General features: G+C 41.6%; 1 protein-coding gene across 2 annotated transcripts in view; it reads left to right on the top strand.

Moving 5' to 3' along the window:
• Positions 1–17,303, top strand: part of Wb (wing blister) — a 190,548-nt gene that overhangs the window by 42,971 nt on the left and 130,274 nt on the right. The gene's annotated exons all lie outside the window — the stretch shown is intronic.

Genomic DNA, 17,303 nt, shown 5'->3' with positions numbered 1-17,303 from the left:
ATTAAAGGGCCCGTGTACCACGGAGAGCGGAGGAGTAGTCGGCGGTGGCCGTTGTCCCTTCCGAAAAATCGTAAAGTCGCCTTTTTCCCCGCTCGTTAGGCTCGTTTCACGCATTGTGGCCGCCCCGCTCTCGATTTATGTGCCGGTGGGCCGCCGCGGTGAAAAGGGGGCCCGAGAAAGGGGGTCAGGGAAGAACGGGAACAGCGGGAAAAAGGAGGGATATAAAGGGTACGAAAAGGGAACTAAGCGGGCATCCTGATTACGTGAAACACGGGGAAACGGGGATAGAGGATGCGTGTGGTGGGGAGAACGGGGGCAGTGGGGCCCCTTTCTGGGAATTTCGCGTGCAGCGAGCAGGTATAGCTGAAGTGGGTCTCCAGCAAATTGCGAGGCAGCGCGTTCGCGAAAAACGCTTTAACGAGCCGCGCGGCCCTTTTTCTGGAGGGTCGGTAATAAGGACGCGACGTTCGAGACCGTGCTCCACCGAGGCCTGCATTCTTCAGCAGCTTTTCCCGTTAATTGTGCCCTTGTAGTTTTAAAGTAAGCTCGGTCGGCGGCTCGTTGGCAGGGCGGCGCTTGTTTCTCGTTTTCCCGATTCAATTAGGCGGCGCAACGGTACACGTTGCGCAATTTGTTCTTGCCGAGTGTCGAGCATCGTGTCAGGGCTCGTTAAAGGCGAAATCTCATCGACATCGTCGTAATCTGTCGTTGTTTGAACGCGGTGTTAATCACGGTGATCAGGCGGCTACTGTAGCGTGTGGTGAGAGTGGGATGGCGTTGATTTTGGGATTAAAAGTGCTCGGAGATTTCGCTTTCGTTCCAGTGCAGAGTTTTATGCTGGCTTGGATTTGATTTTAAACCTTGATTTCGTTTAGTGAAATGTGCTAGGGATAGGGATATTGGATAAAAGAGGAAGGTGCAAATTGTTTTATTAGAGAGTAAGGTACACGAAGTTTTAGCTGCAACTTTGTTAACTTAGTGCTTTCTATTAAATACCTTCTTGAGATTCTATTCGAATTAGCCTAAATAGACGTACCTACAGCTTAAGATTTGGTACGCGTAGATAATTTAGAATCGAATCATCTTAAATGTTATGTTATCACACAATTATTTATTCGAAGAAATGATCATTTTCATGCTGAGGCGCAGGTATATTTGATAAATAATCAGTGTTTGTTTTATTCTTATTAAACACAATCCAAATTTGTACACATCGTATACAAATAATCGCATAATAAAAATATAATTACCTCAGAAGAGAGGAATCTGATTATAATAAGTCAAAGGCCCAAGAAATCACTTTAGAAGCTTCTCGTTGACTCAGCATGTATAATATTAGCGCGAAACGATCGTGACACTATCTAAAAAGTAATTATAACTTCGATAAGGGAATAAAATTCAACGCCGGCGGGTCGAATAATAGTTAAGATAGTCGAAGTCTTAGCGTGTAATTAGAGGAGATGAGGATGGGTCGAAGACTTGGTCTCTAATTGGATACTGGTTGCATGGCAAATCCTACTCCTACAGAGATATCGTTGGAGAATAATCGTATACATATAGTATCGCCTGTGCAAGTTAATTTCTTGATAATAACTAATTAAAATGCCTTGTTAGGGTATGCTCTTAATAATCTGTTCGCAGGATTAATACATAGTTGTATACAGTTTGCCGAGAAGTGTATAGCCATGGCTGATCAATTTCTCCTCGTGTCTTGGTTAGATGAGGCTTTTAATATATTCTATGACAAAAATTATGGGGAAACTTGGACAACAAGTCATTTGTGTATATGTGTAGGTGCATAATGAGGAGGATGGTTTTAATAGAATTAAAGAGAAGACTGTTGTTGATTTATAAACGAATTTCGCTCACATTATTTTTTCATGCTCTAAAAGGACAAGTAAGATCAATATCCCCATTGCACGTAATTACATAATACCTTGGAAAGCAAATATTTTTTAGTTGATAGGTACATTAGGAAGACTAAAAGCGTAATATGAATCATTTAATTCATTTATCTTCCTTATTTTTCACATTAAACTTTCGATTCAAATATAACACGTTTCTTTGCAATATTATCATATGAAAAAATACATTCAATCTTTTCTGCTTGCTGCATACATATTCATTTATTCCCTTTAATAAAAACCAGCTGGTTGCTAAATGGAACATGGTCGTTAATGCGGAGATGTATCTTATTAATATTAAAAATAAATTCCTATCGAGAGGGTAAGTTCTCGTGTTTCATCGAACCGTAGAATTTTCGGGCACCGTGGGTCCAGCCGGACCCTTTATGCATATACCGTGCGTGCGCAGCGATTCATCGAGATATTTTTAAATGACGGTCTACGGGCATCGGGGGTGATTATGCTAATCGACGGATAAGCGAGCCGCGGGGCCATATTTATGGTCTTCGTTAACGTTCATTGCGCTTATTAATTTTACAGGCGGTCTTCGTTCGTTCGTGATTGTTTCTTTCTCCACATCGAAACAATATATGGAATCATTGTTGTGCTTCCTCCACGTTACAAGCATATTAAATATATCAAATACACCGATAATTCAAAAGAACCATCATTAAAGCAATCGATACAACAGAAATCCAAGATAGAATTTTATAGAAGATTTACTGAATGGGAAAATTCAAATTAAACGGGACACTAAATTAATTATTCAGTATTAAAATATCAAGAATACTACCACAGAAGTTCGCAAGAATAAAAGTCTTCCAATTCGGACCAAGAATAGAAACACAAATTTGGAAATTTCCACGCTAATTATTATTCGTCAGTCTGTCAAATATCCTCCTCAGCTCGTTACTTATTTGCCACGCTAATTTCATACATTTGTCAATCTTCGTGCGATTAGCGTCCCCTTTAAGGCCCGACGCCGCCACCGTGACATCCTTTTCCTTCGTAAAAGTAGCGACAAAAGGCTTAATATATTCGCAGAGTGGCAACGAGCATTCCTCGCATTTCGCGCGAGTCGCTGGCTCATTTTAAATTTAACTCCTGTTTGCGCTACTGATTGGCATGGCGAGGCACCGAGATCTTAGTAGGCCGCCCACGCGAGCACGACCAGCGAAATAAATTAATTTGTTCCTACCTAAAATGGGCACGGTGATGGACCACCTTTATCCTGCCTCGCTTGGCCCATAGGAGCGTAGGACACGTTACACAATCATTAGACGGATACGAGTGATTAACAAAAGCTCTGAGAAAGGACCGGCCGTCGTTAATTTCGACGATGGAGAAACGCGTGTGACGTCTTTCATATTCGAACGCATCATTCTTTTTTCACTAGCTTTGCTTGTATAGGGTGGCTGAAATTTATCGAGGGTAAGAAGTTCGCGAGATGTAGGCTATGGTTAATGGATATTTGATATTTACGTGAAGAAAAGTGGAGAAATTGTAATATATTTATATTTTTGCTAGAATTTTGGATATATATTTTATTTTCTGGTGGATGTGGGGAAACTAGTGAGCACGATTTTTTATTCATTTATTTATTTAACGAGAATAAACGCTTTGGATTGCACACCAGTTTTGTGAGCGGTTAAAAAATTTTTGAGGGTGTCTTTTTTTTATTAAACGATTTTATTCAGCTTCCATCTATCCAATTGTCTTGAAACAATGCAGGCGTGCGTAGTTTGGATGACAATACAATATTTTAAAAAAATGTAACCCCCCGGGGGTGAAAAAATTACCTAGTCATCAATAAATATAACCTATAACCATAAATCCAAACTACACAATTTATCGAGAAATGATCCGTCACGTATGTACGAATAGTAAAACTAAAACTTTGCAGGCGTTCGTAGTATATCACCATCGAAATTGTAATACAGGAGAAGAATTGTTTTTCACTGACTTTAGCACTATAGCATTTAAGCAAACTGTTAAACTGTATACAGCAATAAAAGATATTTGTATAGAAGTCTGAGCTGTGAAATATAAACCCACAAACACTAAAAACTAGAAAATAAAAAAATATATATAAAAAAAAATTATATTAAACGATTTTATTAAAAATTCACAAAAAACTAAATTAAAATGCACTAAAAACTAAAAAATAATTCTTTTCTTGTACTAAAATTTCCATTTCATTTATTAAGATCTCTGTCATTGGCGGCCCTTTAACTGCATAATTCATTGCGCTAGAAGTCACTTGTTTAAGTACCTACATGAAAAACATAAGAAGAGGTCCTTTTTCCATGAGACATCAAACTTGATATGCCACTAAACATCACATAACCACTGAAGGCTTGATATTCCCACATGAAAAAGAAACAATGCATAAACAAACATAAAATATATAAAATATAACAGTAAACCACATAAAATCCTACATCTACGCCTAAATACGCGTGTTAAACATGTACCACGGTAAAACATTACACAAATACACCATTACGCATCGTTGAATCCCCAACGCACACAGGGAACCAACATCGCTAGCCCACCTAACTATCGTTTAAACATTCTTGCACCATTGAAGTGACACGACGGTGGTCGTAACTCTATCAAAACCAGACTATCCCCTTACCCATCGCTGAACCATAAAGCCCACCAGAAACCCAGGGAAAACTCGTTTACGACGCTCGCCCGCCATTTCCCCCGTGGGTCCAACGCGACGTCAAGTGGTTTCCAGCATGAACGGACGCGACGGAATATCACTGACGCCTCGAAGAAAAAGTAGGACGCCAAGGGGGCCAGGCAGGAGAATCGATTTCACGGTGCCCAGAGATCACCGGACAGAATGAAGTACTCGTAACCCCTTCGGTGGGGTCGTGGGGCTGTCCCGAAAGTGAAAAGAGGCAACGAGTGGCACTCGACTCGGCTCGTACAGTACGCCAAACGAAATCTTTCATTGTTCACGGATTAACGAGTGGAGCCGCGGTCCCTGCGTCGGTTGTTCGAGGTCCTCGAACCTGCCTCCACCTCGTCGTCTTCGAGCCGCTGAATGAATCATCTCCTTCGGCCGGGAAGAAGAATGGAGGTAGACGAAGTCGCGTAAATAATACCCCGTGGGGTGGAGGATCGCTTCTCGGCCGGGTGGGTCAGCTCTGCTCTTTTTTTTTTCACTCGACAGCGGGGCATTACGACACACGGGATGATGCGATCTGTAACGCGGTCCAGAGAGGTTCCCTTTATCGGGGGCAAGGTATTCTGGGCTCCATGGAAACGTCTACAGAAACGGTTCAATGAGAGGATAGGTACAGTAGGACTCCTCTGTAGACGAGAACGCTCCGTAAAGGCTCGCGAGTTATCCCCGTCACTCTTTGGGACCGACATAGGTGACTGGCCCATTAGGACACTTCGATGGCTTGATGAAACTGACCAAGTCAATATTTCTTAATTTTCGGTAAATGGAAATTTAAAGTTATTTAAAGTTATTGAAAGTAGTTGCAAAATACATACGTTTCTCTCCATATACATTTTTATTACTCTGTTGTTGTAAGGAACTTAGAAAGTAATTGCTTCTATTAATCTTTAAGGATTTTAGGGCGGAATGATAGATCTGGAGAGTTTTACTAACAATCTAAAGATTTGAAATTTGCGTACAGCTGGAACGCGATGGGTTAACAGTTATTTTTAATATTGTGTAAAAATGAAATATCTGTACCTACTTTCACTTACCTTTTTTTTCTTTTAAATGCTTTTAACAGATTGGTATAATCATCAGCATGGAAGTGGAATTAACCATGACTATATTTCTATTATTTTTTATGTAATTGTCTACAGTATTTTTTTATTTGTGTATATATTAAAAAAAGTCTACAGAAATTCCAGCCCTAGCATGATTCGAAAGTTCTCTCATGCCGACACACTTACGATTCGCTTATGACGCGAAATGAAAAACGAAAAGCCTGGAGAGCCGCGATCTCGCACGTGTCGAATTAATTTTTCACGCCGAAGGTAAACACACGTTGTAAGCATTACAAACTTATAACAATTGAAAAGTAGCGGCCGCGCATTTTTTTTTTGTCGAGCTGGATGACTAATTAATGCCCATTGCATCAACAGGAAAGTGCCGCTTCCCCAGCAGAAAGTTCAAGCGACCAAAGTGTGTCGGATCGTCGGTCTGTAGGGACTTTTTACAGCACGAAACTTTTTATGGGGCCGTGCGCGGCGGTTCTTTGATTTTCGACGGTGCGCGAGCACCGTGGCACGTCACGAATTTACCTCGTAATTCAATTCCCACGGCCACTGGCGATAATTACAGGCCACGGTGCTTGCTCCTCGTGCACCGCCATCTCTTTGCTTTTTCGGTGCAGCACACAGGTGATTGTCGCGCTTACTCCTTTTCTCCCTGCTTTCTTACCGTTACTCCTTTCTTCTTCTTCTCCTCCTTTTTTTTTGTCTTTGCCCCCCTACGCCTGTGTTTCTTTTTGCACTCACTTTCTCTCTCCTGGCTTTCAACCTCGTCCCTTTCTCTTTCACACCTTCTACATCGTTTGTACTCTGTTCCTCCCCTTTCTTTTCTATTTCCACTCTGTTTAGACTTAGACCGAGGGTTTATATTCTTCCCACTGTACCTGCTTCTTACTTTTTCAATTTTCTTTATTTTCTGGTCGCACTGTTCTCTTTTCTTCTGTTATTTTCAATGTACTATAATTCTCCTTCCTGCATTCTTCTGTTATATATTTCGTTGGTCTTAAATTTCTGTTTTGTTCAGTACTGGTTTTGATTATTTTCTTATTGTATCTCGTTGTATCCTTTGTATTTACAATTATATTTCTTCATTCAATTTCTCCCCCGTGTTTTTTCTTTAACCTTCACTACTTTTCATTCCATTTCTCCACCCCTTGCTCCTCTCTTTCTCTTCCCGCGTTCTCTCAGTCCCTGTTCCACTCTGTCATTGCACCACTCGCGCGGTGTTCCTCTCTTCCTGCCTCGCCACCCCAACTCTGCGCGCGCCGCGCAGGAGAGCGGCGTGAATTATTATCCCGAGGAGCAGTCGAACCGGGGCAGACCTCGTTATTAAGATATTTCGGAGCCCAGTGATATTATCCCCGGCCCTCTTGGTTTCACCGACAAGAGAAGGAAACGACTTGCCATTCGCACGCAGCAAGATCGCCGAAGAGAGCAGCGGGAAAGGGGAGAGAGCCCATCGTTGGTCTGTCGATGTTCTTCCTGCAATTCAGATGAAATTCCACTCAAGTACACGAGTAAAGTTTTTCCTACCCCTTTCGTATTTTTTTTTCAGTTTAATCGAATCGTGACGCTTAGAATATTCTTTGAATACGACGTTCCTACAGACTATAGGATATTATTCGAATGGAGTAATGAGTAATCTTCTCTCTTCGCACTTGGGAACTTTAATTCCCATCCTTTTTTCGGAAGGTGAAATGTAAAATTCATGTATTCAGTAAAAACACAACTGAGATTGAGGAACACCTTACTGAACTACCCTAAAACCTTCACAGACATTTGTCCACTGAAATATTCAGAAAACAATTCTCAGAAGAAGATCCCATTAATGTAAGGGTCAGTCCACTGTAACAGTTTGAAAAACGAAGCCATTTTTAAAGATTTTTTTCTCCGCAGAGACAACATATAATGCAATAAATCTTTTTGGTATTTATTAAGCTACTCTTATATTATACAACAAAATTTAAAATAATTTTTTAATTTGTTTTACAACTTTAAAAGCATTTTGTTAATTTTTTAGCAGTAAAAATAAGCCTGGTTTTGGCGATAACCACACTCATAATGATTACAACACACTTTTAATTTTTTGTTTCAAATGCGTCGTTCTCTCGTCATCACCTGCACTACATCCCTTTCTCAAGGCGCTCACAGTGCGATATATTTAAAAAAAAAACTGTTAAAAAATTTAAAATAGATTTCTTTATGCTGTCAATAAGTGTATCAATAAATAGACAAAACATTATTTACGTTGGACATTTCGTATACTAAAAAATAAATCCTAAAAAATGAAAATTTTTCACGACTTCACAGTGGACTGAGCCCTTAAACTCCCGCGAGCTCAATGAAACACAGCTGACGTCACCTGAAACCCCCACAAAAATTGTTCAATTCCAACATCCACAGCCTTCAAAGCGTTGTGCGAGGTGCCTGGCCACCACAATGGCGGTCCAATTAGCGTCTCCGATGGCGCCATAAATTCCAGCTGCCCGATGACCGGCGTTCCTTTTCGTAATAACCTGTGCGAGGGACGCGTTTCCCAGGAAATGGCACACCACCCACTTCGGGGACTTTTAAGCCGCGATGGGGAGCCACGGGCTCGGAGGAAACTTACGAGGCTGGTACCAGGGCAGGGTGCAGGGTCGTGACCAGTCGTGGGCGCTCAAAATGTGAGAAAATGGAGAGCCGGGGAGCTCGGCCGATGATAAATCAATGGATCCTCCTGCTTCGTACCGAAAGCTCGCTCCGTTCGGGCTGGCACCGTGGCGGCAATAAAGGGAACTTTTCCAGTGAAATACACCGCTGGAACCGGTGGGATTCTAAATAGAATTCGAGGCTGGGCTGATTTATAATGGATATTAGAATCGTTCGTGCAGATACGCTGCTAAAGAAGGGAACTGGGGGAAGCGTGCAGGGTCGTGACTTGCTTCCACGCGTCGAAACCGCGGTGGAAATCGAGGGCGAGAACGGTACGGCGACGATGCATCAAGCGGAACTCCGCTTCGAGGCGATGATTATTATTACACTTGAAAAGGAAACAGGAAATCGTACAAACGCAAATGTAAGAAGGCGAGGCTCCGGTTTAATAGCTGCTTTTAAGCCTGACCCGAGTGATCGATTGAGGAACGAGATGCTCGCTAATAATTTCGGAACCAGAATCTTGAGGTTCGCCAGACTTTTGTGGCGTGAGTGGTCATTGGAACGTGCTCACACGGTCTTCATCTTTTCCAAATCGATAATGTCTACTGGACTAACAGATTCAGTTACATAGGTCATTTACTGAGATTATACAGGGTGCACCTTATCACGCGTTCAGTGGTGGACTGGGAAGACAAGAACATAGAAAAAAGATTGTATAAATGCTTGCCTGATTTGACCTTTTTCTGGAGTCATAGCCAGTTTTATATTCCAGTAATTCTTAATAACGAAGGGGGATGGTAGAGGTGATTTTTCTTCACGAGATATTACCAGGTCAATTTTATGTAAATTTATTGAGTAATAAATTGAGTGAAACATTGAATGAAGCTTGACTACTTACTTTACACCCTGTGTGTGCACTATTACTTTCGGTGCCTACTAGAATTCGAGAAGCCAGGAAACGTCACAGTAAACAAATGAAAAGAAAATTGTACACTTGCAAAACCTCTGATTTCTCCAGAGCTTTATAAACAGTCACGTGAATCCCCGCGCATCCATTCTATTTGCTCGCATACCTACTCTTGAAACGAGAAGTATACTCTGCATAGTCTAAAGGACCTCTCACCCTGAAATTGACCAGCAATTTCCACCGCGCTCCCCGTATTTAACGTGATCTCTTCCTGCTACGTCTCGCATGTGCACACAGGCCTCGGTGACTTCACGGCAATTAAGCCCGCACCGCACTGCGCGGCTTCTGGTTATTTTTACGCCACGCTCGCCCAAAGGCCCTGCAAGGGTAGACGAACGGTGCACGTGCACACGTCCAGGGGAAAGGGAGAAGTAAACGTTCCGTTGCATTAAATAATTGCACCGGGAGGAGGAGAAGGCGCGACGTCACGAGGGCGATTATTTCACCTGACGTTCGACCCGTTCCTGGGGGCCTCTCGCCCTTTAATCGCTCGCTGGTGAGCGAGCCGAGGGGGCACTTTCGTGCTCCGCGAGACGTGTTATTGCAGTTTTCCAACCGTGTCCCTCGTAATTCGCGCGTGCACGTACTGGATTTCTCGGTCCCACCGCGCCAGGTGCTGAACATTGTCAGATGTACCGGCCCCCCTCGAGTATTTATTACCGCCGCTTCTTATCCTGGAACGAAAGCGAGCTTCATTGGCTGATTCCCTCGGTCAAGGAGTAATGTTCTGCTTTTGGAGATACGTGTAGGATTTGGTACGGATTTATTACGCTCCTGGGGTGGAGGGCAATAGTGGAAGGTGCGTGGTTGTATGGTTGTGGTGATAGTAATTGGTTCTGAAGAGAATGTAGTAAAGTTGCGTTACAGAATTATATGCTTCTTATCGTCGAACGGAAGCGAGCTTCGTCGGCTGATTTCTACGGTAAAGGAGTAATGTTCTGCTTTTGGAGATACGTGTACGATTTGGTACGGATTTATTACGTTTTTGGAATATGGAGTGGAGAGCAATAGTATGTAGGAAGTGTATGATTGTGGCGACAGTAATTTGTTCTGTGGAGAATGCGGTAAAGTTACGTTACAAAATTGTATAACATTGTATTTAATATCTGTCGTCACATTCCTACCTTTAAAGGAGGAACCTGTTTTTTTTAGAATTATTTTCTCAACAAATATAAAGAGAGTCTTTCAAAAATTTTAAGGGTGTTTTACTGTATATTCAGACAGCAAGAAACTTTTTTTTCCCTCTCCCACCCCAAGAAGCCTTACGTAATTTAAGGACGATCCCTATAATCGAATGGCTCGTCTATGACCTACAGGTGTCTGGCTCGCTAATATGGAAGAGACTAATAGTAACACGCGGAGAAATAGGAAAAGGATGCTTCGAATTTAGATATCACATGTGAAGGCTTTGACGTCGGGTAGAATGGGAGCTGGTGGTCTCAGAAGAAAGATTACGCATAGTAGGCAGAATATCAGGTGCGAAAGTTTGCAGTGGACACGCAACGAACTGCAGAGAGCTGAGAAAGAATAAACGCAGTACGTACCTACTGGGGCCGTTTATGGAGGCGGCCTTATGTCGCGCCCCAGGTATACTGGAGCAGGTATTTACCTGCGCAGGTTGTACATGGTGGCTGCATACTTTCGGCTCCTCTGGTACCGAGAAGATCCTACGTATATACACGTATTCACGGCGTGGTTCCTTGAGCAAAGAAACGCCACGAGAAAAAAGTGAACGGTCTCCGATCCATGGCAGAGCCCCCATGGACCGAGAAGCCTCCCTTTGACTGCAAGGATCGATCGAGCTTCTCGGTAAGTCCCAATCTAGAGCCATCGGATTTCACAGTAAATAAGTACTCGATCGAGATCACCTGGAGATCGTTCGATGAGGATGAGCCCAGGTCCGCTGGTGTTTTTCCTAGGAACGAATCGAGAACTCGTGAAAACGAATTCAAATACGCTGCACGTTCTGTTATAGATGTATTTAGATTGAAATTGAACTATTAGTGATTTTATTGGTTGGATTAATTTGGGGTGTCTGTTATCAGAGACTTTTAGCAGATTTCAGAATTGAATGGAGCCAGGGGTTGGTATGATTTTAATACATCTAGGAAATGGAAAGCATAAAATGTGAGACGTGGAATTTATCGTAATATCAGAGCAAGAATAAATCCCCAAGATTTATTCGTGAATAACGATTTTATTCGACGAAAAATTATTCCTGATTAACGAATTAATCTGCAGCGTTATTCGAGCCAGATTTATTCGAATACATTTTTTTCGCAGAACTTATACGAAAAAATGTATTCGATATTTTATTCGAGTAACGCCCAACTCTGGACCACTTACACTCCCAATGAATATCGCCGAAAGGGAAGCCAATTAGGAATCGAAAGCAGTAACAACAACAATAAATCGGTATTTTCATCGATACGAGGGGCTTCGTAATGCCTGACGGGCGGGCCCTTTTCACGGTTCGCAGGAGGATCCTCGAGAAAGCAAATCGTGTCGTAAAATCGACGGTCGTGGACCACCCGAAGCTACGCGATAATACGTTTCCTCGGACTTTCTCGGGTGATGAAGGCGATTCCGCTCGTAACGAGCAACCGTGCCCCGAAACGGCTTAAAACGTATCCACCGTTACGGGGGGCGTCTCCCTTACGCCGTGCACAATACGTATAATAAATTAAACAACGTCATGTTTGATAATTGGCAAGGAGAGAACGACTGTTCAGAGATTTTCGGCTCGAATGGAACCGTCGATAGCTCGTATATTATATTGCAAGGTACATGCTTTTGTTTACAGACATGGATCTCTTTATTACGATCTCTTTATTCGAAATAAGTAGAAGAGCACCCCTACTGAAGTGTCTTTACATATTGCAAATGACGAAGGAAATAATATAGAAGCGTTTAAAAATGGTAGGGCTAAGACTTCAGAGAAACTAACACCTAGATTTAATAGTCTCCATTCCATTTTTAAATAAATTTGTGAAGTCGGGATTCCACGATTCTGCTTTCTTTATCGATTACCTTTCTTTAAATCATTTCTAATTCTATTGAACGTCATATCCACGAGTCACGGAGTATTCCATATTAATTTCGATAATCATGCACTGATCACGGAATATTTTCCATAATTACCCCATTTTTAAATAAATTTGTGAAGTCGGGATTCCAAGATTCAGCTTTCCTTATCGATTACCTTTCTTTAAATCATTTCTGATTCAATTGAACGTCATATCCGCGAGTCACGGAGTATTCCATATTAATTTCGATAAACATCCACTGATCACGGAATATTTTCCATTATTACCCCATTCTTAACTGTCACAGCTATCCACTAATACTGCTTGACACTCGTTCCTCAAATTCTTCAAGAGCTGAAGAAAACAGTCTCTCCGTTGAAAATACGACGATCCCACGACCAATGAGGAAAACCGTGAAATTCACACTTGCAGAAGAATCCCCTTGCAACGCCTCGCGCGTTTCATTCCGCGAGCATGTTCAAAGGGGGCCGATATTATACGCGAGGTGCGCGCCGCGAATGATTAATGGTACTAAGTAGCAGCCACCATTTGGCCCCTTCTTCGACGGAAGTTTATATCGGATTTAGGAGCGTCGCGCACTTCCTCGTCTCCTCGCTTCCAGACTAATTTCACCACCACACCCGTCAGGATTTCTAGTTAACGTGCAGGCGTCCGTGCACACTCGCCCGACGGAGGCCACGGTCCGCGTACGCGCGCGAATTACTTTTGGCAGTGGTGTACGAATGCAGGCCCAAGCCAAGAGCAGGTTGGCAAGAGACCAGGACGTGGAATCCCTGCGGCAGACCGCGCGGTGGCTGCTCGTTCGTTTTCCACAGGCGAGTTTCAGACACCGAAACAACGCGCCAAAACGTCATAAGAGCTCCAGGAAGTGTGGACTCTTAGGTCTCGATAACGCGATTAGATAAGAGCTTGTATTTCGCGCTATGTTTTTGTCCGTGCTGGTAACGTGCTTCCAAGGGGAACATACTGTATCCTGAAAAAGTATAGTGGGTCTGAGAATCGCTACTGTGATTCCCTTCAGCGTTACTTTCATTGCTGCATCATTGTAGATAGTAGAATATTTGAGCAAGGAAATTTTAGTTCATAGATGCTAAATTGTATTTAGAAACCACAGAACTAGTATTCAAAACCTGTGCTCCGATTCTTCTTTAAAGCTGTTTTTAACGGTGCACTAGTGCGAATAGAAAAGCGTTTGGAATTGAACAAATAGTCGCTGCAACGACACGTGAATGTATACGATTACAAGTAATCTGGGAAATATATAAAGTCCAATTTAGTCAATTCATTTGATCTGTGAAAAGTAGCACGTTTTTTGCTTATAATAAATGCGAGCACGGAATGTGAAAATCGAACAAAGTGTAATGGTTGTTTTAAAATAATTCTGTCCCATTGATTTGTAAATTAGATGCAAAATGAAAGAGGGGAAAGAAATGGGATTTATTAATCGAAGAGATTGCGTATCAATTTTTGTAGTTATTCATAATTAAATGCAAATGTCTGTGTATTAAGCGAAGGTACACACCGAGCGCAACACAGCGCGGTTTTCCGCATAATTTCCTGGAAACCTGTACGTACCTATGTTAGATTTCTATGTAGGTATTATATACCGGGTGTCATAAATGATTAGCAAATATACTTAAAACGTTCATGAAAACGAGAAAGGAAGAAAACAAGTTGGATTGTTTTATCAGAAATTAGTTAGGAATTGTGAGGCTCTTGCTTCCACGAAAAGTGAAATTATTCGTGAAAAAGATTGAAGGAGTTATATTTTAAAATGCAATAATAATTTTCCTAAGTCTGTGACATTATTCATTGCGAAACATGTATGGTTTTATAAACTAGCACAAACAGTAAGCCAGCTTAGGAGAAGTAGACGTGCTAGGCTTTTCATGATTATTTTGCCACATGTACGATTTTCCGAGTTTCTCGGAAACGGAAATTAAGTAGAGGGACAGCCGTCACAGTGCTGCAGAAGAGCGACTCGAGTGCAAAGGATTAAATTTGGATATTCCCAGAATTTAGTAGTCTAAAGTGTTTAAAAAGGAAACAGACGTAGAAGACTGAATTAGAGAAGCAATTAACTGAAAAGTGTATAGAATATAAATATATCAGATAATTAACTTAACATTGCAACACTATTATAACTCAGTTTTGAAATTGTATAAGACCATTTTGAAATATCTCTATAACAATCTCTATTGAATTTCCACTGAAAGGTATTTCAATTTTATTAACTGCGATTTTTCTATTTGAATAAATCGATATTTGATCGTTTCACTAAATCACTCTCTTAGTGTGAAAATCAATTTAGTCTCCCCTCGAAGAAGTTCGTTTATTCGCTTAATGCAGACCTAACCCAGACCATTTTGAAATATCTCTATAACAATCTCTATTGAATTTCCACTGAAAGGTATTTCAATTTTATTAACTGCGATTTTTCTATTTGAATAAATCGATATTTGATCGTTTCACTAAATCCCTCTCTTAGTGTGAAAATCAATTTAGTCTCCCCTCGAAGAAGTTCGTTTATTCGCTTAATGCAACTACGTTCCTCCTGACAAAACCACTTTTCCGTTCAGTGCTGATCGGAATCTGATTTTATTCCCCCTCTGGTTGAAACTTCGTTTCGCTTAACTTACAAGACAGTCAGTTTATAAAATGTGAGATCACGTGTAACGTCAAATACATTGAACAGCTCAAACACAACTCTTTCAATTATCATTTATTTCTCACGTGGATGTACATGCTTTTCTGAACTGACTTCAACCTTCTATAATCATTTAAAATTATCACATTCATAACGTTCTCCCACCTGTGCCTTATTTTTAAAGGTAAACAGAATACTTATCGTTTTATTTCACCCTCTCCATTTTCTTTCCATTGAAAGAAATTAACGCAAATTTCCAATTACTGGGGAAGTCATCACACCCCCTCGATGCAAAAACTTGAAACTGTATCCAGACTCCTAAATCGTCTCGATTTACTAAATTACCAATTAGCAAGTCAAGCATGGTGATTATTGAAAATATTTGATCGAAGCTCAGCGATTGCTAATTAATCGAGGGTATGGATGATTGTTGGGCCACCCTTTATGTAGGGTTTACTTGCCACACGCCTTATTTTGATGGTGTGTCATATCGCGGGCTACCACGTTTCGATTCACTGGACGCGTGTGTGCACACGCGCGCGTGAAACAACCGGACTTAGGACGGTGTCGTGTTACCAAATAGAAGGTGGACGTATTAATTGCAGATGGATTTAAGGTAACGCGAGACGACATAATCCGATTATGAGGCTCATGTCGGCTAGACGTCAGATTCGACGACGACGACCAGGATTTCTGGTGGAATATAAGGTTACGAGATCCTGTGGTCTGCTACATCGTTGTCGTTGCTTCTTTCCTCTTTGGTATCGTAATCTCAATTTTTGTTTGTACAGTAACATCCACAGGATCACAGAAACCTCCACTGTATACCGTCACTTGGAATATCACTCCGAAAAGGATTACATATATGTAACGATTTCCTATTTTCTCTCATTTCCAAGCCGTCTAAATAAAGAAGTTGATTTTATTGAAAAATAGACTAAATATAAAAGATTTATTTACAAAACCAAAACCTGATTCATCTTCCATTATTCCAGTTCCTGGAAATAACCAACCCACTTTTAATAGGTACAACTATCACCAGTCCCGCACTGAGGATTTAATTTCGAGAGTAGCCGAGTTGAACGGATAAAAATATTTTTAATGCAAATACAATAAAATTCCTTGCGTGATTCTACAAATTTATTTAAACAGTAAAATCCAGTTTTCTTTTCTATTTACAATGCTCTTGAATTACTTCAGTCGTGGCTATACCAAGCTCTTTTTTCCTTTTTCTTTGGGTGCGCCACTGATTATCACTGCCCTCGGCATTATTTCCAACTGCGCACAGCCCCTAGTAGAATCTTTAGCTATTCGTAAGAAAAATCCCACTAATCCAGTCTAAACTCTGAACTGAACGTGGGCTCAGGAAACGCGGTACACACTCGCAATCAGTACCAGTGCTCCGATCCCTCTTCAACATCACTCCCAACAAAGCACCACTACGAGCACCACATACTTCAGAATTGAAGTAATTGAATTGATGACACTACCAGTGCAGCCGTCCTTCTCCAACGCCACTTCGAGAGCGCTGCGCGCGATAAACGTTCCTCGGATTCTGTTCCCGTAGAGCGCGTACAGTGAAGAATGAGAGAAGCAAAGGGCGACATAGGGACCTAGGGAGCCTGTGTATCGCGAACGGATCTCACGTCGCGTCGTTATCCGCGACAGGATCTCGAGGAGCGACACCTCCGCTCGTAAGGCACGTACACAGCACGGAATCCAGGTACACGCGTGTGTCTGGTCGGTTTCACGTGGAGGTTTCGCCGTTTCACGCGTGTCGGCAACAATAAGCGTGGTACAATCGTTTACCACCGCTACCATTTGTATCGTCTTTGTAACGAGGCGGGCCGTCCAAAGGGTCGCGTGAGATTGTAATCCTTCTCGTTAAAGGCTGCGACTTGGAAACGGGGCTCGCCTCTTGAGAAACGCGCTTCGAATGCTAGAGGATTCTATTCTCCCTTGGTTTTTCGCAGATCCTGGGTATAATTGGTGGAAATGGTCTATTTGAAAACTTGTTCGAGCAGAATTTGACGTCGATTTCTTTCAAATTTCTCGACTGACTTTCAAATTGAAGATTGCGGGAATTCCGTTTTATTAGTTGGATTTAGGTATCTTAGTCATGTATACAGGTTTGATAGCGATTGATTCGAATTGAGATTTAATATTTAGACTCGCGTGTGGCAGAATCGTTTATTTATGTTTCTATAAATTCTTTTAATAAGGAATTATAATCCTATTCTTATTTTTGGCTTTCATGGAAGCTGAAATCAAGCCTACCCCTATCAAAACCACAATTCAGTAAAAGAAACTGAATTGAAGCATTTAAAACACTGCAATGCAAAGTTAAATGCAAA

Source organism: Andrena cerasifolii, chromosome 5 (genome assembly GCF_050908995.1).
Source record: "Andrena cerasifolii isolate SP2316 chromosome 5, iyAndCera1_principal, whole genome shotgun sequence".
Classification (NCBI taxonomy): domain Eukaryota; kingdom Metazoa; phylum Arthropoda; class Insecta; order Hymenoptera; family Andrenidae; genus Andrena; species Andrena cerasifolii.
This window is presented reverse-complemented; position numbering and strand designations above follow the sequence as displayed.